This window comes from Lepus europaeus, chromosome 15 (genome assembly GCF_033115175.1).
Source record: "Lepus europaeus isolate LE1 chromosome 15, mLepTim1.pri, whole genome shotgun sequence".
Taxonomy (NCBI): Eukaryota; Metazoa; Chordata; class Mammalia; order Lagomorpha; family Leporidae; genus Lepus; species Lepus europaeus.
Window position 1 is genome coordinate 41,739,536 of NC_084841.1, and position 23,531 is coordinate 41,763,066.

Genomic DNA, 23,531 nt, shown 5'->3' on the forward strand with positions numbered 1-23,531 from the left:
TAAGTATGGACTCTGGGTGATTATGACATGTCAGTGTAGGTTCATCAACTGTAACTGCTGTTTGTGGGCTTTTGATAGTGGGGAAGGAAGTGACTGGACACATTGAGTATATGGAAACTCTGGACTTTCTGCTGTTTTGCTGTGAATATAAAACTGCTCTACAAAATGAAGTCTGCTAGAGGTTGGCATTTGGCACAGCAGTTAAGACGCTACCTGGGACACCTGGATCCCACGTCACAGTGCCTAGGTTCAGGTCTCTGCTTTGCTTCCCATCCAGCTTCCTGCCAGTGTGCATCCTGTGAGGGAGCAGATGATGGCTCAAGAACCTGGGTCATTGTCATACACGTGAGAGTCTCAGATGGAGCTCTGGGCTACTGGCTTTGGCCTGGCCCAGTCCCAGCTGTTGTGGGCACTTGGGGAGTGAACCAGCAGATGGAATCTCTCTCTCTGTCTGCCTTTCAAATAGATAAAAATAAATAAACCTTTAAAAAAGAAAATCCATTAAAAAAAAAAACTGAACTCCTTGGGGATGGGAGGAGACGGGGTAAATCCAAAGGGCTCAACCTGGGAAAGTTGCAAATCTGTCTGAGACACAAAAAGCAAAGAAAGGAGTGGGTATGAAAAACTCAAAGGACACTGTGATGCTTTGCCCAGGCTGGGAAACTGGCACCACAGGGATGGACTGTATTTCTTGTTTATGTTTGTGGATGAAGTGTAGAAACATGCTGAGATTTGCAAATGTTTGGAATGAGAGAACATGGCCTTAAGAAAGGTGATGCCTTATATAATGGTGTAATTAATGCAGATATCTATCCATCTCAGCCTCCTGCCTTGAGCCAGGAAACCTCACTCCCCCATGTCTATCCAGGACCCAGACACTAGGGAATATTGTGTAACCATGAGAGCACTGCCTGCAGCTACTGCTGTTTTGCTTTGTGCCTCTCCCTTTCTTTCTTAGTTTCTGGTAATCATTTTTCTTGCAACTACTACCGCTGCCCTTGCAAAACACAGGAAAGAGAGGAGGCGTGCACTGCTACAGAGCAGAGGATGTAAGCATCAGTGTGGGGCTGAGGGGGTCTCCCCAACAAGGAGTCTAGGGAAATCGTGAGTTAGGAGTGCACACACCCACAGCCACACTTCATCCCCAGATAGGGTCCTTTCTCCCAACCGGAGGGGTCAGTCCATTACAGTGTCTCCAGTCATGACCTTGACAAGTCAAGCATGATCTTTTATGTAGTACGCACACGCTGAAAACATAGCAGAACAATTAAGATGCTCTGTTCTACAATTAGCCTGCCAGGGCTGGACGTTCAGTGCTACCACTCACCAGGTGTGGGACCTTCAGAAAATCACTTAACTTCTTGGTCCTTGGAGTCCTCATCTGTAAATTGAGGATAATAACAGCACTTAAGTCAGTGTGAGATGTTGTGAAAAGTGATGCAATTCATGTAAAATGCTCAGAACTGGGTCTAGCATGCTGTAATGACTGAAATGGGTGTAATGTTGTACTTACGGGCTTTCTGGATTTCTCTTGTTTAAACTTAGGCATGGCTGTCTCAGGGCTTGATGTAATGCACTTGGGAATGTGAAACATTGCGCCACATGACAAGGAACAATGTATTCATAAGGAACAGTGGTATTAGGTTTCAATTTCATAACACAACTGAGAAAACAAAGTTAATAAATGTTTATGTTTTTCTAGATGGCTGCAGTGACAAAAATACAACCAACAGAACAGATCTGAATTCCTCTAACACTAACATCTGCTCATGAAATTCATTTCACGGCGTGTTTATTATTCAAGAAGTCAAGGAGTTGTGGATGATAAAAATCTGTCCTATAATTTTAAAAAAGGAAATGATAATTCCTATTGTACTGAGAATGAGAAAACGAACTTCAGCTTGGTTCTCATAGTGCGTCTTGCTTCTGGTCCCTAAGGAGAAGCAGATTGTGCACTCCCAAGTCCCCTTATGTTTTCCTTGATCCAAGGTTGTCCCTGGACTTGCTCATGAATTGATTTTGAGCCTGATGGACCAGTCACTGGGAAATTGTATGTCCTTCCTTCTGTTCTTTCCCTCTCCCCAAATTGCTTTCCTTGCTAATCAAGGGGGAAAAGTTGGCCCTTGGAATCATTATCTATCAGTCTGAGGGCGGAGGTGGAGTGGGGGTACATTTGAGCCTCTACATTTGCCTAGGAAGTTATTGCTTTTATTGTGTTATTAGGTGCTTTATAGATGTATGTGTGGAGCTATTCTTGCTGTAAAGATATTTGCTTATACCAACCATTGTAGAATAATAGCTTAACATGCTTCTGTATTTACTTAGTGACTACATATATAGCAAACCCAGTTTTTAGCTAGGAACAAGATGGTCTTCAGCCATGCTTTCAATAAACACTTTAGAAAACATACATGGAAATACTACTGTTATAGCAATGTCCAAGATAATTTTTATGATGGAGGAAATTCTTGTATCTGTGTTGTCCAGTATGGTATCCAGTAGCCACATATGTGGATATTCAGCACTTTAAAAGTAAGATTGAGGGAGCAGGCTTTGGTCTAGCAGTTAAAACACTGGTTAAGATGCTTGCATCCCACATGAGAATATCTTGGTTTGATACCCAGCTCCAATTCCTGACTTTTTCTTCCTGCTATTTCAGACTCTGGAAGGTAGTGGTGATGACTCAAGTAATTGGTCCTACCACCCACATGGTTCCTGCCACCTATGTGGGAGACATGGATTGAGTTCTTGGCTCTAAGCTCCCACCTCCCTCGTGATTGTAGGTATTTATGGGAGGGAACCAGCACTTGTGAGCTCTCAGTCTCTCTGTCTCTCTGTCCCTCAAATAAATAAATAAATAATAAAAAAGAAAAGTTTGAGGAACTCAAATTTAAATTTTATGTATTCTAATAAATTTATACAGCCATATGTAGCTTAAGACTACAATATTGGATAGTGTAAGTTTAGAACACAATTAGAAGTTACTTAAACTCACTAAGTCTCATTTTCTTAATGTACTAAAGGTTTGAATTAGACAAGGGTTCTTTCAACATTGGTTACACCATAAAATTACTAAAGGAGAATTGAAAAACACTGATTTGGTCTCCTATCTCAATATTTTTAGTTGGTCTAACTGTGAAATCCAGGTACTGGAATTTTTTAGAAAGACATTCAGGTAATTCTAAAATAAGCCTTGTTTGGAAACCATCACTGAACTCAATTATCTTTAAGTTTCCTTCCAGTTCTACGTTTAGCTGAAAATTATGCAGAGTCTAGAATTCTCTCAGATGAATAGGATACTTGTTATTTATGCTTGTTGTAACTGGAAACCATATATGGATTTAGGGTTTTTACAAAAGCTGTCTACCATAAAAATATATCTGAAACTTAATTACTTGAAAACGTTAGCCTGGGCTGATTTGATATACTTCTCTTTGGAGTCTCTTCTGGCTGTTACAGACCATGGATTTAAGCTACAGACCAGGAAGAGGCTATGTGTATATACTTGTTTTGGGACTGACTGCAGTCTTCTGTCAGGGTTTGGCCATCTGCCCATAAACCTGCATGGGGTGACCTCACTGGGTAATCCAAGCTGCAAGTTTATGGAGCTCTCACTGGGAGGTATTTGGGCAAATCATTGGGAGCACCACACAACAACTGCTGAGTTTGTATCTTCCCTAGGATTAGAAAAATAAAGTTTTTGGCCAAGGCATTCTCTCCCAAAGCTACCATAGAAATGGTTCCAGGAAGTGTCAGGAAAGTTGTTCCCAGGACTTTTAAGGACTCAAACAAATCTACATGTCTTCTAGCTAATAAATAAATGGCCCCAGTAGTGAGTGAAATAGGTACAAGTACTCAGATTTTTCTTTTTAAACTACTTGTTTTAAAAGTTAGTTTGACTCAGGGGCAAGTGTTGTGGCATAGCAAGTAAACCACCGCTTCCAGTGCCAACATCCCATACAGATACTGGTTTGAGTCCTAGCTGCTCAACTTCCAATCCATCTCCCTGATCATGGCCTGGAAAAAGCAGTGGAAGATGGCCCAAGTACTTGGACCCCTGCCACCCAAGTGAAACACCCAGATGAAGCTCCTGGATCCTGGATTCGGCCTGGCCTCCCCTTGGCCATTGCAGCCATCTGGTGGGTGAACCAACACATCAAAGATCTCTTCTCTGTCTCTCCCTCTCTCTAAGTCTGACTTAAATAAATAAGTAAATATTTTAAAGAAACTAGTTTGACTCATAATACTTTTTTTCATGGACCTTAACTAAGTGATACAATATTTCTATGGGAGAACAAAAGACTACATATAATCAAAGTGTTAGAGATCAAAAAGATGTTGGGAAGAATCACTTCATAGGATCACTTTGTTTACCATCACTTTAAAATAAGAGAGCAGACAATGGGCCAGATGGACAGAACAGAATTCAAAACAACAAACCATGCATTTTTATTTATCCAACATGATGACTGTGTGAATATGTGGTATTATGTATCAGTTGCGGGGGTGGGGGGGCACTGCTGGAGAATCTCACTGGGAAAATGCTTATCCATGCACAAAAAATAAGATAAAATTGGATCCCTACCTCACACCAAACATAAATCAATTTCAGGAAGATTAAAGATATAAATGTGAAAGGTAAAACTCTTAGACAAATTATAGGATATAAATTATTCTTCACCCGTTAGGTTATAGACATGAAAAGCACTAATGGAAAAGACTGAAATTTGCCTACACACACTTTAAGACTTTTGTACATTAATAGAGCCAAAATAAAATTAAGAAAAATACCTACTGGGAAATGCATCAGATGAAAGCAGCTGGACTCAGCATTTATTGAGTTTTCTTTTTAAATAATCTGCTTCAGATGATTTATTAATTTCTATCATTGTATGCAGGACATTAAACATGCCCAAGACACTTGTCAAGAAGTGATATAATGAACAAAGGAAAACAAATCAGCTCCTGATTTATTTGGGCCTTTGAGGCCCTCACTTTGGCCAAATAACCTTCCACCTGTTTGTTCACACTACAAATTTAGATTTCATGTTACATAGGAAATTATACCCACTGAAGTTACAAATTGAGATTAAGCTGGTGCTGTGGCATAGCATGTAAAGCTGCCACCTGCAGTGCCAGCATCCCATATGGGTGTCAGTTCCAGTCTTGGCTACTCAACTTCTTTTTCTTTTTCTTTTTTTTTTTAAGATTTATTTATTTATTTGAAAGTCAGAGTTACACAGAGCGAGAAGGAGAAGCAGAGAGAGAGAGAGAGAGAGAGTCTTCCATCCGCTGTTCACTCCCCAATTGGCCACAATGGCTGGAGCTGCACTGATCTGAAGCCAGAAGCCAGGAGTCTCCTCTGGGTCTCCCACTTGGGTGCAGGGGCCCAAGGACTTGGGCCATCTTCTACTGCTTTTCCAGGCCACAGCAGAGAGCTGGATCAGAAGTGGAGCAACCAGGACTCGAACCAGCGTCAATATGGGATGTCTGCACAGCAGGTGGTGGCTTTATCTGCCAAGCCACAGAGCCAACCCCCTGTTCCACTTCCCATCCAGCTCTCTGCTATGGCCTGGGAAAGCAGTAGAAGATGGTCCAAGTGCTTGGGTCCCTGCACCCGTGTAGGAGACCTGGAAGAAACTCCTGGCTCCTGGCTTCAGATCAGCACAGCTCTGGCTGTTGCGACCATCTGGGGAGTGAACCAGTGGATGGAAGACCTCTCTCTCTCTCCCTCTCTCTCTGCCTCTCCTTTCTCTGTTTAACCCTGACTTTCAAATAAATAAATAAATCTTAAAAATGAGATTAAAAATTAGCACAGAATCTTGCTGCAAAATTTCACAAATCATGGGTGTGTGTTTGATCAGTGTTTCAAGAGTGGCAGTACCAAGAATTTATTAAATGAGATTTTTGTTGAGTGTCTCTCTTTGATCTTCATTGAATGTCTACTCCTTTCTAGATGATAATGGGAGATAAATGAGTGATGCAGAGTCTTGTAAGAATTTGAAAAATAGTATGTAGTTTTAATAAGGAATATTATTCAGTTATAAAAAAGAATGAAATTCTGTTATTTGCATCAGAATGCTTGCAGCTGAAGAGAAGTGGGACACAGAAAAACAAACACTGCATGTTGTCTCTTACATGTGAGAGCTAAAATTAAAAAGCAATCAAAAAAAACAAAAAAGAAACAAATTTGCTGCAAACACAGAGATTGGTCAAAAATTTGTCAAATTTTTGTTAAACAATTGCTAAGAATAATATACTACTTTAGTTTTAATGATCTGTGACTTTACTTATTTATTTTACACACAGAGAGAGAAAATAAGAGAGAGAGAGGGAGAGAGATCTTCTATCCACTGGTTCACTCCCCAATTGGCTGTAAGGGAGAGCTGAGGCAGACCACGCAGGGGCCCAAGTACTTGGGCCACCTTTCACTGATTTCCCAGGCACATTAGCAGGGAACTGGATAAGTAGTGGAGCAGCTGGGACTTGAACCATTGCCCATAGGGGAGGCCAGCACTGCAGGCAGTAGCTATACCTGCTATGCCACAATGCTGGCCCCTGATTTGTGACTATTTTAAAATTTACTGTATATGAGTGAAATTCACATCTTTTCACTTGAGTATTGTTTGTAACCCTTGCCTACATTCCTGCTGAACCTTGGTTTTTTTATATTTTTTGAACTCTTTATTTAGTGGAGCATTAATCTTTGGCTATAGTGGAAATTAAAAATCTGCTAACTCAAAAAGTTTTTTTTTTTCTTTTTCTTTTTTTTTTACAGGCAGAGTGGACAGTGAGAGAGAGAGAAAGGTCTTCCTTTGCCATTGGTTCACCCTCCAATGGCCACCGCGGCCGGCGCACCATGCTGATCCGATGGCAGGAGCCAGGTGCTTATCCTGGTCTCCCATGGGGTGCAGGGCCCAAGCACTTGGGCCATCCTCCACTGCCTTCCCAGGCCACAGCAGAGAGCTAGCCTGGAAGAGGGGCAACTGGGACAGAATCCGGCGCCCCGACCAGGACTAGAACCTGGTGTACCGGCGCCGCAAGGCGGAGGATTAGCCTATTGAGCCACGGCGCCGGCAAAGTTTTTTAAAAATAAGAAATGAGGTCAATTTTGTATCAGGGGCCTTACCTACACTAGCATTTCCTTCTAGTTCTCTCTTTGTAACTGGTTTCCTGGTGATCTCCCCTCAGCGGGGAGTTTGCTTCAGAGGGTATCCCCCAACACAGTGCACCCAGCCATCCGACCACTTTGCTCCAGTTCTGTGGGAGTCCCATCTCTCAGATCCAATGCCCATTTCTACAGTAAGTACTTTGTTATCCATCTTTGACTATTCCAAAAGGAAATGGTTATAGTTCCTTTGTATCTGTCTTTTTTTTTTTTTTTTATCTTCTGGTAGTGGATTATGTTGGTTTTGGGGAGAAATTGTGTGTAGGGAGACTCTATATATTGCAGGATATGCAGTGTAATACATTTCCACTAGACTAAGACATATTGAAGTTGTCAGTCAGGCACCTAAATATTTTTGTGGACTGACAGTTGTTTTTCCAAGATTGTGACCAGCTTGGTAAAATGCGAACAAAACAATGCATGATAGTCTTTCAATTTATGTAAGACCTGCATTCCTGAAAATTTCAGTAAATATTAAAGCCACATACAAATGCTTTCTTTTTAATGTAAAAAAAAAAAAAAAAACCTAAGGCCTTTGACTAGATAATTATAGTTAAATTTTTCAGCAATGTGAGTGTTTCTAGTGCATAAAGTTTCTGTGGGGTCATTCTCTGTTGTGTGAGGCCATCCCTTCCACAACAGGCAAACTAGCACCCCTGGCTCTTGGCTCATGATCAAAGACTCTCTGCAATTTCCAAAACACCTTCCTGAAGAGAGTGACAGCCGTCCTCTCCATAAACCTTGAGAACTTTTTTCTAGAATACAGATCGGTTTTACCTTCCATGTTCTCAAACCAGGCCTTCAGCTAGCAGCCAACATAGAAAACATCTGAAACTCATTTAACACAAATTTCCTTGGCTGACAACTTTATCTCTTTCTTCTGGGGATAATTTACCTCCTGTAGGAATAAATGCCTCATCAAAGGGAGAAAATAGTGGAGTTCTAATATTTCATAGTCATTTCAATGACAGGCATCTTTCCAACTTTCCAATTGCCCTTTGTCATGTAGTGTACCTACAAGGTGTGAGGTATGATGGCCAGAAGGAGGTGTTTTGCACCTGGAATCCAGGAATAATAGTGCAGGCCTGACCACCAGGATGGCAGCAGGAATCCATTGACTTCTAGGAGGATGGCTGTGAAACTTAAAGCTAAATCACCAGGGCTGGATCCAAGAGAGCAAAACTAAACTGTACTTCAATAGGTGTCCATTCAGGGCCCCAGCAGGAAATAGCACACTCAAGTAAGGACAATTCAAGGCGGCTCTAACATGGGGATTGTTTACAAGGGTGTGGCCAGGGTGACGGAGACCACAAATGCAGTGCAGGACTCTGAGGACTGTCCCTGGGCACTAAGGGACAGGGGAAAGAGGAGTTCCTGAACCCTGGCAGGACAAGGTCATGGAGAGCTGTGCCCTTGGTGGGAGCAGGCAGTCCGTAGTGACCCTACAGGAAGGGAGTTGGGGAAATTTCCCTCTGCATCGCTCACTGCTGAGAGGATGAACCCAGTGGGAACCCAGAGAGCAAGGGCTCCTGTTGATGTAGTTTATGGGGGTCCTCCCCCATGCAGTGAGAAGGCGGGGAAGGTGAAGTGTGGGCCTGGAGGGAAGCAGGCAGAGATCTGGGGTGTTGGATAGTCTCTGACTTCCTCCAGAGAACTTTCAGAATGCCAGCACACTGTAAATTGGCAGTGAACATATTTACCTATCCCTATGCTGCATGGATGTAAGACCAATTTGATTATTTGAATATTGTACGTAGTGTAGAACTAATTTTGACAAATGGAAATGGAACACATTGTGCTTAAGACCACAGGTCCCCGAGACAAGAACTGAAGTTAGGAAAGAATTGCAGGAAATTACTGTTTAGTCTCAGGCTATAGCCTGGTTCCCACCAATGTGCTGGGGAGGAATAGCCGTAGACTTTGAGGTCATACCTGGGTTTGAGAATTTGCATGGCTTGTGGAATGTAACCTTAGCCAAACCTTGGTCATTCTGTCTAAGGAAGGAGAAAGGTTAATAAAACTTTCAAATGAAGAGAAGAGATGCAGTGAAAGCGCCCTAGGTGCTTTGCAAATGTTAGAACAATTGTTCCCCAAGTGTGGTTCTCAGACCACCTGAAGAAGCTTTATCTGGGAACTTGTAAAGGAATCAAAGTCTCCAAAGGAGAAGGCCGTCTCTGGTCTGTGTTGAACACGGGACACCTGTAACTGTTTTCTGAGCTCCTAGGGCCTGAGCACGCTGGAAAAACCAGAGCTGCCTCCATTTCCTCTCCACCCATGTGTATGGAGAAACTCTCTGTCCTCTCTGCACCACTCCTTTTGATTAAGCACACTTCTCTCCACAACCTCAGGTTTCTCCCAACTGCAGAAAAGGGGCTTGTGGTTTTGCTGTCTATATTTTCAGCTGCTCTCGGAGGAAGCAAGAAGTATTCCTGTTCTTTGTGTAATTGGGTGAGCAAGTCTAATTCTGAGGTCAGGAATTAAAGCTCACAGTGGCTTCATATCTAAGCCGCCGACTCCAAACTAGCTTCTGTCAATAATGAGGTTAATAATTTGATCTGTTTACGTCTTGCTTTGCATCTACTTTTCACTTGCTTCTGGGAAGGACAGAAAAAGAAATGTCCTTTTTAATTATAATACTCTGTGATAGGCTCCGAAAATAATGCCAATAGCTCCAATTTTATGTATTCACAACTTCCCACATTGTTCCAGAGTTGGTCAGTGTGACCAATACCTTCTGGGAGAAGTAATGATATGTCACTCCTGAGAAGAGGTTATAAAAGACACGGTGGTTTCCATTCTCTCTCTTTCTCATAGATTTCTAACTCTGGGGGCCGTCAGTTGCCATGTAATGAGCAGTCCTGTGGAGAGGTGTACATGAACACAGCCATGTGAGCAAGACTGAAAATGGAAGCTTTAGCCCCAGTCAAGCATCTGAAGAATGTAGCCCTGGCTGGTGGCTTAGCAACCATGAAAGACCTTGAACGTGAACAACTCAGTTGGGAGGTTTCTGGATTCCTGGTCCTCAGAAACTGTAAAATAATAAAAGTGGTTTTAAGGTCCTAAGATTCAGGATAATTTTTTATACTGTAATAGGTAACAAAAAGGTGTTAGTACCTGGAAGTGGTTTGCTACCTTAATAAATACCTACATTGTAGGCTTTGAAATGAAACAGTGGAGACAGCTGGAAAGGAGGGAAACAGCATGACAGCGGTAGCTCCAATAACATTAACAGTCTCTTAGTAGAAATTTAGATTTTGGTCAGGCTGCTGCTGATTGGGTCTAAAGGAAAGTGAGAAAAATCTTGTTGAAATCATAAGGACAAGGAGTCCTTATTATACAGAAACATAAAGGTTAAGAGTGGTGTTGTCTTCAGTGTTGCAGAAGATGGAAAATGTACCTAATGAGCTGGGTGGTCTAGCTAAGGAGATTTCCAGCCAACGTGTTGAAGGTGCCACCTGATTCTAGCTACTTACAATAAAATGCAAGAGGAGAGAGATAAGCTAAGGGAAGAACTGTTAAAAAAAGAAGGAGATGGAAATGGCTAGTTGTAAAGTTTCCCAATTTTGACAGATGTAAACAATATTAAAATTAAGAAATGGTTTAAGGGCAACAGTCAAATCTAGGGCAGCATCATGGAAACATGATCTAAAGAAAAAGCTGAGGGTGCGACTATAAAATCTATTATGCCCTCAGAAAGACCAAAAGTGATGCTGCAGAGTGCCAGTTTAGTGATACAAAAGCCTTCGAAATTTTAAGGGCTGTGACCCACACAGATCCTCACAAACAGGGTTCCTAAGAAGCCTAAGGGGCTTGCCCTTCAGCAGAATCACTTATTGAAGAAAGATTATCCCAAACAGGTTTGTGGGTGCATCCTTTTATCTAATCAAATGGACTCAAGAAAATTCATGGGAGATTCACAAAATTATTAAAAGGATTCTTTCTTTCTTTCTTTTTTTTTTTTTTTTTTTGACAGGCAGAGTGGATAGTGAGAGAGAGAGAGAAAGGTCTTCCTTTTTGCCGTTGGTTCACCCTCCAATGGCCGCTGCCTCCAATGGCCGCTGCGGCCGGCACATCTCGCTGATCTGAAGCCAGGAGCCAGGTGCTTCTCCTGGTCTCCCATGGGGTGCAGGGCCCAAGGACCTGGGCCATCCTTAAAAGGATTATTTCAACATAAACATTGTTTAACTAGTGGCAGAATGGCAGAGACAGTTCAAAATGAAAAGTGCCTTGATACCCCACTCACCCCCATTCTACTTTAGGTTGGGTAACTTTTTCAGACACATACACAGTAACACTAACTTTCATGAGAAAGAAAGGATAACTCACAAAGTGTAAACAAGACCCGTGGAAGATAATTCCTGTGTAGGGAAAGGACTAGATCCTAAGTCAATTCCAACAGTTGCCTGGCTGGGTTTCAGAGCTGCTATGGAAGACTCCTGTGTGCCTCCTATTTTCCCCCTTTGAAATAAAAATGCACATAGTTTTAAGCCTTTTCTTGTACCATCATTTTGTGGAGTGTATGTGAGACCTCTTTAGTTCACTGGGTTTTGGGTTGACAGGAACTCTACTAAAGAAATTATACCCAAGGATGTCATGTGCAGCTCCACCTGATTTAAATGACGACTCTGGACTTTGAACTGAAGCTGTAATGGAATCAGAATTTTAGAAGTGTTGGGACAGAGTGAATTAGTACATTCTACATGTGGGAGCCACACTTCATTGGGCCCTGGAAGGGAGATTGATTGGGCTCAAGATAGCACCAAAGGTGGTTTCCTCCTGGTAGTCACACCCATGAGCATCCTCTCCCATGCTGTACCAAATTCATCTGTAGGACAAATAGACTATGGCAGAAGGGATAGCATGTCACCTCCAAAGCTAGGTTATAGAAGACATCATGACTTCCATCTCTCATTCTTCACTGTAAGGGAAGCCAACAGCTCGATACTGAGAATCTTAAGTGATAAGGAGCTGAGGCCAGTAAACAAACACATGAATAAGCTTGGGAGCAGATTCTTCACCCCCAGCTAAGCCTTCCGAAGACTTCAGTCCCAGGTGACGGAATCAGAATCATCCAACCAAGCCACTCCTGAATTCTTGACTCTAGAGAAACTGTGCAAGATAACAAACGTTCTAAGCTCTTAAATTTGGGGGTAATTTTTATGCAACCATAGATAATTAAACATACCTCTAGCGCATTCATTATATTTCCACTGTATACCATAAGACCTCACAAAAAGAACAATTTTAAACTTTGCCTGGATAAATGGTTAATGCCTACATTTTCAGAGCATGTCCTTCATACATAAAGGAGCAAAGGTTCTTTCCTCTCCTTCAATAAATCTTTTGATTCTACTGGAAGTAAAAATACAAGCCTGACAGTATTCCTAATGGGTGCCCTTTGTACCTTTCCTTTATTTTAGGCAACACTAAATAGAAAAAAATCAGCTTGATATTTTTCTTTGATTTAATTTAGAAGCAACTGGGGTTAAGCTTTTCATAAAACATTTCAACTGGGTTAGCTTTAATTTTAGGAATATGAATATTCTTGGAATTCATCCAAATATTTAAACAATAATATTTGACTCAATCCCGTTCATTTTTTTTTTTTTCGAAAGAAGGTTGTAGTAAGTTCATGGTAATTTTTTAAGTTTTAGTTTTTGGGAAGGTGTCTTGAAAACACCCAGGTGGCTCTAAACATGCAGAACAGGAAGTGTCATGGCCAGCGCCGCAGCTTAATAGGCTAATCCTCTGCCTGCGGCGCAGGCATACCAGGTTCTAGTCCCGGTCGGGGCACCAGATTCTATCCCGCTTGCCCCTCTTCCAGCCAGCTCTCTGCTGTGGCCTGGGAGTACAGTGGAGGATGGCCCAAGTGCTTGGGCCCTGTACCCCATGGGAGACCAGGAGAAGCACCTGGCTCCTGCTTTCAGATCACTGCAGCGGCCATTGGAGGGTGAACCAACGGCAAAGGAAGATCTTTCTCTCTGCCTCCCTCTCTCACTGTCCTGTCTCACTCTGCCTGTCAAAAAAAAAAAAAAAAAAAAAAAAAAAAAAAAAAAAAAAAAACCACAGGAAGTGCCACTCTTTCTGTTTGCCTGAGTTTTATCAATTTTTCTTTCTTTCTTTCTTTTTTTTTTTTTTTTGACAGGCAGAGTGGACAGTGAGAGAGACAGAAAGAAAGGTCTTCCTTTGCCGTTGGTTCACCCTCCAATGGCCGCCGCGGTAGGCGCGCTGCGGCGGGCGCACCGCGTTGATCCGATGGCAGGAGCCAGGTGCTTCTCCTGGTCTCCCATGGGGTGCAGGGCCCAAGCACTTGGGCCATCCTCCACTGCACACCCTGGCCACAGCAGAAAGCTGGCCTGGAAGAGGGGCAACCGGGACAGAATCCGGTGCCCTGAGCAGGACTAGAACCCGGTGTGCTGGCGCCGCAAGGCGGAGGATTAGCCTAGTGAGCCGCAGCGCCGGCCTGAGTTTTATCAATTTTTCTAAGCTATGGTGTGAATTTTGACATTCCATTTTGACCCTTTATTCTTGTCAAGGATGGGGATGAAAAGCCAATAGGTTTTTAGTAACTCCAACTCTAACATATGCTCCATTCTCCTTCCATAAAGCACATAATCATAGTAAGTGTTTATAATTCATCATCACCTTCTCCATTCACAACTGACTTTCACCCTCAAGTCGTCACACTTTCCATATTCTTTTTTCTACTTAGATCTAGTTAAAAATCAACCGGACAACTGTTTTTCTTCTCCTGTTTTGGAAAGCAGCCTGCTCCTGTGTTTTTAGAGCCTTCCTTTCTAAAACACGTATGAGCTTGTTCTCAGACTACTTGCAAGCAAGACACTCAGGGGATGCAAGTCTGGAAGCACCCTGGAAGAAACAATTGGAGACCTGTCTGCTCTGTTAGTGCATTCCACGGCTATGCTGCAGTGTCTGGGAAGACAGCTCTGTGTAGGCAACAGGCACTTGTACATGGACAACACAGATGGCACTGAAGGTCACTTCTCTCATTAACATTAGATGTCTAGATGGGGGTGGTGCTGGTGTTATGGTGTACTGTATCAAGCTGCCACCTACATTGCCAGCATCCCATATCAGAGTGCTGGTTTGAGTCTGGCTGCTCTGCTTCTGACCCAGCTCCCTGCTAATATGCCTGGGAAAGCTGTGCAAGACAGCCCAAACACTTGGGCCCTTGCCTCCTATGTGGGTGATCCCAATGGAGTACCAGGCTCCTGGTTTCAGCCTGGCCCAGCCCTGGTTGTTGATGTTATTTGGGGAGGGAGTGAGCTAGCAGATAGAAGACCTCTCTCCACCTCCTTCCCCCACCCCCATCACTCTGCTTTCCAAATAAATAAATATTTAAAAAGAATAACTGTCTGGAAGACCAGCTGCACTTAGAAAAATGTGAACAGAGATGCAGGTTGATTAAAGTCTATATAGCCCTAAAGACATCTTAGCTGATGGTTCTTCCATTTTCATGCGAAACAAAAGTCCCTAGTGGACAAATTTCCACAGGATATAACTTTGCAATTCTTTCGCAAGAGACTTAGATATTCTTTAGATCAGGAAACATGATGAAACATCAGCATGTGATACCCAGGCGTAAGTTCTTTCTGTTTCTTCCTACTTGAGTCTCATTCCCTTTATTTTCTTTCTCCTTTCTTCACTCACTTTTCTATTTCTCCTTTTCTTCTTCCTAACATCACTGTGAAAAGGACTCTTCATGGGCACTGGTGCTGGGTGTAGACTAGGGATGCCCAGGCTCAGGCACGGCTGAGTGGGACTGCACGGGGCAGGAAGCAGGCTGGCTGGTTCTAGGCAACCAGGGAGGAAGCTCAGGGTAGGACTGTGAGGATTCTCACAGGGATGCCCCAAGGCTTCTTTCCCAGAGTTTGCTCTTGAGCCTGTGAAAACTGATGACACCACAATGAAATCACTCAGTCAGACCCAGACAAAACTGGAGCCTCGGCTTTATGAGGGGGCTCAGGCCTGCCTGTGTCGGGGAAGTACTTTCTCAACAACTTTTTCTCTCTCCTCTCTCTCTCTCTCTCTGATTTACTTATGTATTTGAAAGGAAGGATGGGAGGGTGGAGAGAGAGAGATTAATCTTCCATCTACCACTTCACTCCCCAGATTCCCTAGATGGCCACAAATACTTGAGCCATGTGGGTGGCAGGGACTCAAATACCTGGGACATCATCTGCTACCTTCCCAGGCTCACTACCAGGAAGTGGAGCAGCCAGGACTTGAACTGGCACCATAAGGGACATTGGCATCACAGGCAGCAGCTTAACCCACTGTGCCACAATGCCAGACCCTCAACAGTTTTCTAAAGGTCCAAGAGGCATTTTTTGTCACCCTGTACACACCTCATGCATTTCACACCTCCCATGTACACATAGATTTCTATAACGAGGCTTATGTTTTCACACTGCAACAGTTCAGACAAGATGCTCTCCATAGAACACTTGCCTAGCCAAGTCACCTCTGCCAGGGCATGGTCACCAAAAGACCAATGAACTATGCATCCAAGTAGCTTATGTACATTTCTCCCTTTTCTGTATTTGAAAACTTCTCCTTGCCTTCCCCTCCTTGAATGCAACTGAGGTTTACTAAGGCATGAGAACTCCTATTGCAATGCTCTGTCATTCCCAAATAAACGTCATTATTCTTTGGAAATTCTCTCTGGTTGCTTTGGAGGTTGGCAAGACTTAAGAGAACTCCCATGAGAAGAGATCTAGTTCAATCCTGTGTTTTTTAATTTTTATTTATTTATTTATTTTGACAGGCAGAGTGGACAGTGAGAGAGAGAGACAGAGAGAAAGGTCTTCCTTTTGCCGTTGGTTCACCCTCCAATGGCCGCCGGGGCTGGTGTGCTGCGGCCGGCCCATCGCACTGATCCGAAGGCAGGAGCCAGGTGCTTATCCTGGTCTCCCATGGGGTGCAGGGCCCAAGCACTTGGGCCATCCTCCACTGCCTTCCCAGGCCACAGCAGAGAGCTGGCCTGGAAGAGGGGCAACTGGGACAGAATCCAGCGCCCCGACCGGGACTAGAACCCTGTGTGCCGGCGCTGCAGGCAGAGGATTAGCCTATTGAGCCGCGGCGCCGGCCTCAATCCTGTGTTTTTAAACTGTCACTGAGTCTGAGTGAATGTGCACAGGACAGCCATACTGGATAGGGACTAAAGGGTCCCTAGCACTTTTGACCAGGTTCCTTTTGTATCTGTCTTCCCTGGCAGGAGGACCTGCTATGGTAGGAGGCCCCTTGGAACTCACTTTGACCAGGCTTCTAAAGCCAGAAGCAATGAGAAGGCACTGGGGTGATGGGACTAACACTGAGGCCTTGGCCCCTGGGCTCTGATACAGGAGCTCCTCTGAGAAGAGAGACTAAGCACTGGTTTATCATAGCAGAGGCCTGGAAAACTTTTCAACATAGTAGTCATTAACCCACTCTGCTGTTTCCAGAAGCCATGAGTCAAGCTAACAATCGGGCTCATGTCTCAGGGTGTGGCTCTGTTTGGGGTTTCACCTACAGACCAGAGGCGGAAACAAGGAAAGACTGGTTGTGGTTTGGCAGAGAACACAGCAGAGGATAAATCATTGAGCGTTCATGGCAGAATATCTGCAGGCGGGTAGGCCTGGTGACTTCTGCACTCCCTGGTGCAGCACCAGCAGACAACTGAAGCTTGTTCGTGAATAATAACAGTTACTCTTTATCCAGTCCTTTCTGTGTGCTCCTAGATATATGAGGTGCTTTATATATGCAACCTTAGCAATTCAGATACGTGGTATTCTCATTTGTCAAATTAAAAAAACAAAACCAAATAGTTTGGAGAAGTTTAATGCTCTGTTCAATATCAGATTTCTAGTAAGTGGTCAGAATTCCAACTTTGGTATAATTTTTGCTGTGACATCATGTGTATTCCCGAAAAACATTGTAGTTGGCAATAAAGTGAGCTGAAAATAATAGGAATTGTGGGAGAAAGGGGGTTGAGATAGAAAACTTTATGATTAGGAACAGAAATATCCAGAGCCAATCTCGATCAGATTTGCCCCTAGCTACACAGTTCTCCCTTGAGCCTCACATCCTAGAGCTAGCTAGGGCTTCTTGCAGGTCTTTGGGACATTCACGGTCAATGAAGAACATGTGCATCAACATTAGAAATATGAATCAGGGTTTAGTAGAGGGGGCTGCAGTTTTAAAACACCTTCATCTGCATTCACAGCTTCACCAGATAGTCTGATACAATGGAGAACCCAGTGGCTGGTTGAACGGCTTCAAGAATCACTACTTCATTAGGGGCATTTATATCAGTTTCCCTGCAAAGTCCTCATATAGTTCTCAGGCTTTCTCCCTGTACCTAAGAAAGTGTTTCCTGATCACCTCTATCGTTGTGTTAGCAAAAACCACACATTTCACCAACACAATCTTTGCATTACAGTCTTCATTCCCAGTTTGCCTGTTACTCGTGAGATACTGTGTGTTGCTTCAAAGAAATGAGTGGTGCTTCGCATTGTGTCCTAAATGCTGCTTCTTATGTGTCCTAAAAAGGTTTCACTGGTCTTGGGCTCATTTCTAATCAGAACTATTTGCTCCCTAGATGATCACCATATCACGACCACTGACAAAATTAACAGTGATTTCCTGACTTCATCTTATACCCAGCCCTTGTAAAAATCTTAGTGATAGTCTCAAATACTTTTTTTTAATAGCTGGTTTGTTCAACTCAGGATCCAAATAAGGTAATACATTCAGCTGTTATATTTGCTACATCTTTCATTCTATACCCTTCTGCTCTTTTTTTGTTTTTTTTTTAAATATAATTTATTTGCTGGATAAACCAGTCCTTTACACTGTAGGGTGTTCTACAGTCTGAATTTGGCTGATTGCTTTCTCACACTGGAGTGTAAGTAGTACTTCTAGCCCCCACATTTCCTAAAGACAGCTTGTTAGAGTCCAAAGCTCAATGTAGATTCTGGTTTGATGTCATTAGTCAGAATCCTTCCTGAGTAGAGTGTTATAGTTCCTGTAGCATCATGTCCTGAAGTGCAATGTCAAGGCTGATCTCCTTTTAGTGAAGCTAGGTTTGAGCATGTATCAGTAGACAGCAGTTGGATCCCTCCTTGAAAATGATTTCTCAACCATTGGCCATGTCCTAGATCCATTATCTCTCTCAGAATGAATGGGGGTGATTTTCAAACTCTGTCATTCCTTCTGCCTTGGTTAGCTGCAGTTCTTCCTGAAGAACTCACTCTTACCAAACCTTTGGATAAACTGAAAGACAGCCTGTTCAGAGAAGATAACGCCACGATTCATCCATTCTAAAAGAGTTAAGAACTGCTGCCCAGGGGACCCAGACGATGCCCAATGAGTTGTTCCCTTAGCATCATTATGAAAGGTTGCATTTTTGTGTATTTTTATTTTAAACACTGATGTTATTCCATTTAGCTCAAACTGCCTGAACTTTGCCACTAGGAGCCTTTTCAGTTCAGCTCCTATGCACTATTGGCATGACCTTTTTAGACTTTGATTACTTCCTTGCTTTCTGACACAAAAGCATGTCTGACTCATTTTGTGAATGTAGACCTAAAAATCAACTGTTTCTGAGAAAAAGCTTCTTTTAGCAGATAAGTGTATTTAAAGATCACAGTGTGGGCATTAATGGGGATTTTACTGTTGAACAAGCTCTAGATGCAACCAGACATACATTTTTCCTGATGATATTTAGATTTTCTAGCTATGTACTAATAGTTATGAAGCTTTTTCAATTTTAATTTATTAAAGAAAAATTATCATCTGTAATAGTATTCTTGACACCTTCTTCCCTTTGGACAAATTTTTTTCTACTTCTTTGATAACATAAGTCTTTTGGGGAATATAACTATCAGGTGTAGCCAAACTAATAGAGAAGTAACCTGATAGCAAATTGTAGGAAACTACCCCAGATATTTCACAACTGTGAAGTTGCAGATTCAAAAGTTATGCTTCAAATTTTTTTTTTTTGTTTTTGGAGAGCAACATATTTAAAAGAGTAAGTATTTTTTCATTTTTTGGTTGGGACATTAATATATTTTCCATTTTGTACATCATCTTAGCTTTATGGTTATTAACTGCTTTGTGTCTCTCCTGGGTTCAGAAATCTGTTTGTTTTATTTGAGGTAGTCATCTGCAATCCATCAAATTAACATATGAAAAGAGATCCAACTTTATTAGTAAGCAAATGATATGCAAATTAAAACAAGAGCATTTTTATCACAACAAATTTGAAAAGACTTTAAAAATTATATTCTGTTCCAAGGAGTTTTAAATGACAGCCTTACTTTTTTCTGCCTGTCCTTCTATCATGTTGCTAAGCTCCGTTTCTTTTCTACTCAAGGTGCCTTCTATTTCCTCTCTTCTATAATGGAGGAAGATATCATGTCCCTCCAACCCTCACTTCCGACCTGCCGGGGTAGGGCAGACACAAGGAAGCTCTCCACAGAATTCAGCATTTCTCTCTCTCTCTCTCTCTCTCTTTTGGTTAAAGGATCAGATAGTAAATATTTGAGACTAGGCAACAAAATTGAGATATTATATAGGTAATCATAAAACCATTTAAAATAGAACTCTGAAAAGCAATGTAAAAACTATTTTTACTTTGCAAGGCCTGTACCAAAACATGTGGCAGATCAGACTTGGCCCATGGGCTACAGTTTGTCAATTTCTGGCTTGGATTCTTCCACAAGAAAAAGACCCACTGCCCAGCAGAAAGAAATACTATGTACCAGGCTTGAGCAGTTTGTTTCATTGTGGACCACCTTACCCTTCAGGAAGGTCTTGCTATTCTCCAGGCAACTTCCAGTCAACTACCAAGTAAGGTGGTCTCCCAGTAACATCCAGCAAGGCAAAGCCACCTGAGTCCTACAGCTGCAAGAAACTCAACTCTGATAAAAACTTGAATGAGATAGCTAGGGGATTCTTCCCTGTAGGTTCCAACAATATTCCAGCTTGATGTGGCCTTGGTAAGATCCTAACCAGAGATCAACTAACTAACCCAGACTTTTCACCTACAGGACTATCAGATGTAAGTGGGTCTGGGCTAATCAGTTAAACAGCAACAGAAAATGAATACACTGGGAACTGGAGTTTGCAGAAAAGCCCCTATAATAATGAGCAGGTAGAAGATTGACAAGAATGGAGCTGATAACATATTATCTAACAACCAGATCATATCACAGTTATTCATCTGGACATCTATTAGCCTAGATGCTTTTGGTATATATGAGCCATGCTAGGTTTTTTCAATGACCCTAAAGATTTAATCAACAATTGAGGTAGGTGGGGCTGGCCTTAGGCCTAGCTATTAAATTGCCACTTAGCATGCCTGCATCCCATATCAGAGTGCCTTGGTTTGGGTACTGGCTCTAGCTCCAGGCCTTATTCCAGCTTCCTGCTGATGTGCACACTGGGAGGCAGCAGATGATGACTCAAGTACTTGGGTCCCTGCTACCCACGTGGGAGGCCTAGATTGAGTTCTGAGCCCCTGGCTTTGGCCTGGCCCAGCCCTGGATTTTGCAGATATTTGAAGAGTGAACCAATGTGTAAGAGATCCCTCTGTGTCTCTTAAATAAATAAGTAAAGAAATAAATAAAATGAATGAGGGGGGCTTTGTCTGCAATGATCACAAGGACATGAGGAATTTCAGACAATTATTCTAAGTCTCATAGGAGAAGGATTCTATTAAGACAAGTAGTCACTGGCCGGCACCACGGCTCACTAGGCTAATCCTCTGCCTTGCGGCGCCGGCACACCGGGTTCTAGTCCCGGTCGGGGCACTGGATTCTGTCCCGGTTGCCCCTCTTCCAGTCCAGCTCTCTGTTGTGGCCAGGGAGTGCAGTGGAGGATGGCCCAAGTGCTTGGGCCCTGCACCCCATGGGAGACCAGGAGAAGCACCTGGCTCCTGCCATCGGATCAGCGCGGTGCGCCGGCTGCAGTGGCCATTGGAGGGTGAACCAACGGCAAAGGAAAACCTTTCTCTCTGTCTCTCTCTCTCACTGTCCACTCTGCCTGTCAAAAAAAAAAAAAAAAAAAAAAAAAGACAAGTAGCCACATCAGTCTTTTCTTTCTGAATGGCTCCCTGTCTTGGCTTGAGTGTTTATAATCAAGGAACAGCTATGGAGAGGCAGAGCAGAGCTCAGTCCCACAAGGATGAGGTTAGAAGGTAAGAAGCCTGGCTAGCAATGGGTATTCTAACAGGAGGCTCCCACAGTTGCTGCTACAGGGAGCAAATGGGGAGTGATTGAGACAGGCAAAGGAGTGCATTAAGCATAACAAGAGACCCAACACCAAACGATTGCTTATTCAAAAATCCAAACAGAACCCCAAAGTCTCACCACATAGCTTTTTAATATCCATTGTTTCTAGACAGAAGCACTTAAGGGAACAAAATCGCTTATTTCAGTCTACACACGGAGAAAATGGTATAACAGTAGAGCACAGCTTCAAGGGTCTAATGATCAAAGCTTTGTGAAACTAAGAGCTAACAGAGAAGAAGCGATAGCCCTTTAGAATACATTCGGAGTGCTCCTATGAGATGTGCAATCTAGTTGTGGTGTGATTAGCAGCTTCAGATAATGGTTTTTGTTTCTATCATTTGTGCTGCCTGAGATCTGTGTCTATTAGTGCTAGCACCACGTGAATGGAGCTGGCCAGGACACGTCTGCAGCAAAACTCAAAGGTGAGAAGAGGCAGACAAAACTCAACAAACTAGGGGTTAGAAGGGGTGCTTTCAATTTCTTTGATAACCAACTCAAGGTTAATTATATAAAACTCTGAAACCTTAGTAATGGAATCCAGCCTCATTTGTATTAATAACATTACCTCAATTACCTAATTTCAGAATGAGGGATTAGAGGGGAAAGTTGGGGCCTATCTAGCTTTTACTATAGCAACTGCAGTCAGGAAAATTGAATAGCTCCTGTTTTTACTTTCTTTAATTATTATTTTTAAAGAACTCTTTTTGACATTTCTTCTTTTTTAAAAAAAGACTTATTTATTTATTTTAAAGTCAGGCTACGGGGGTGGGGTGGGGTGGAGAAAGAGATCTTCCATCAGCTGGGTTATTCACCAAATGGGTGCAAAGGCCAAGATTGGGCCAAGCTGAAGCCAGGAGCCAGGATCTTCTTCCAAGTCTCCCACATGGGTGGCAGGGGCCCAAGCATTTGGGCCATCTTCTACTGCTTTCCCAGGCCATTAGCAGACAGCTAGATTAGAAGTGGAGCAGCTGGGTCTTGAACTGGTGCCCATATGAGATGTCGGCGTTGCAGGTGGTAGTTTTACCTGCTACACCAGAGCGCCAGCCCCTATCCCTTGTTTTTAAAAGAAAATTTTTATATACAGAAGAACACTGGCTAACAAGGGTGGAAGTAATGATAGAAATAGAAAATAGTAAGTTTGAAAGACAATGAAATAATTGATGTAGGCAAGGATCAATAATGGATGCTAAAACTGTTAGGTGAACAGAGGTGGCACTTGGTGCCAGAGTGTAACTCCACAGAGGATTTGCCATATGAAATGAAGCAGTGATGGGAGCTGTTAGCACATGCTAATGTGATAATTACTTACTCCCTGACTGTCCCACTATGAATGATGCTGTGTGACTCCTGACATGATGCTTTGTAAATTATGTGGGATTACCTGTATTTGGGTCAAAAATGTTTAAAAGGGAAGTTGGATCGAAAGGATTGATAGGCGCAAGGTAAAGGAAATACAAGCAGAGAAAAAAAATTATGTGTTGCTATGAGGAAGCAACTGGACATATTCAAAAGCTAGGACTTCTATTGGACAACTGATGTGGTCTCATGAAAGTCAATGGTACTACTATCCCCATCCCCTCCACCACCACCCACCACCAGCCAAATAAAAACTAATAAAACAAAACGAAACAAAAAGTTAGTGGCAAGAAAAAAGGGAAGTATTGTTATGTTAGACTAAAGGGCAGAGGCAAATCCAACGCATGGTTTTTAAAAATGTTCATTTATTTAAAATTTAAAAGATAGAGAGGCAGATAGAAAGACAGATCTCCCATCCACTGGTTCACTCCCCAAATGCCTGCATGAGCTAAGGCTCAGCCAAACTGCAGCCAGCAACTGGGAACTCAATCCAGTTCTCCCATGTGGGTAGCAGATACCCAAGTACTCGAACCATGCCCTGCTGCCTCCCCAGATTCACATTAGCAGGAAGCTAGAATCAGGAGCAGAGCCAGGACTAGAACCCAGGCACTCCAATATGTGATGCAAGCATCCCAATGATGCCTTAACCACTAAGCCAAATGCCCACCTCTGGATTTTGTTTATTTAAAAACAATTTGGCCTAGAAATTAAGA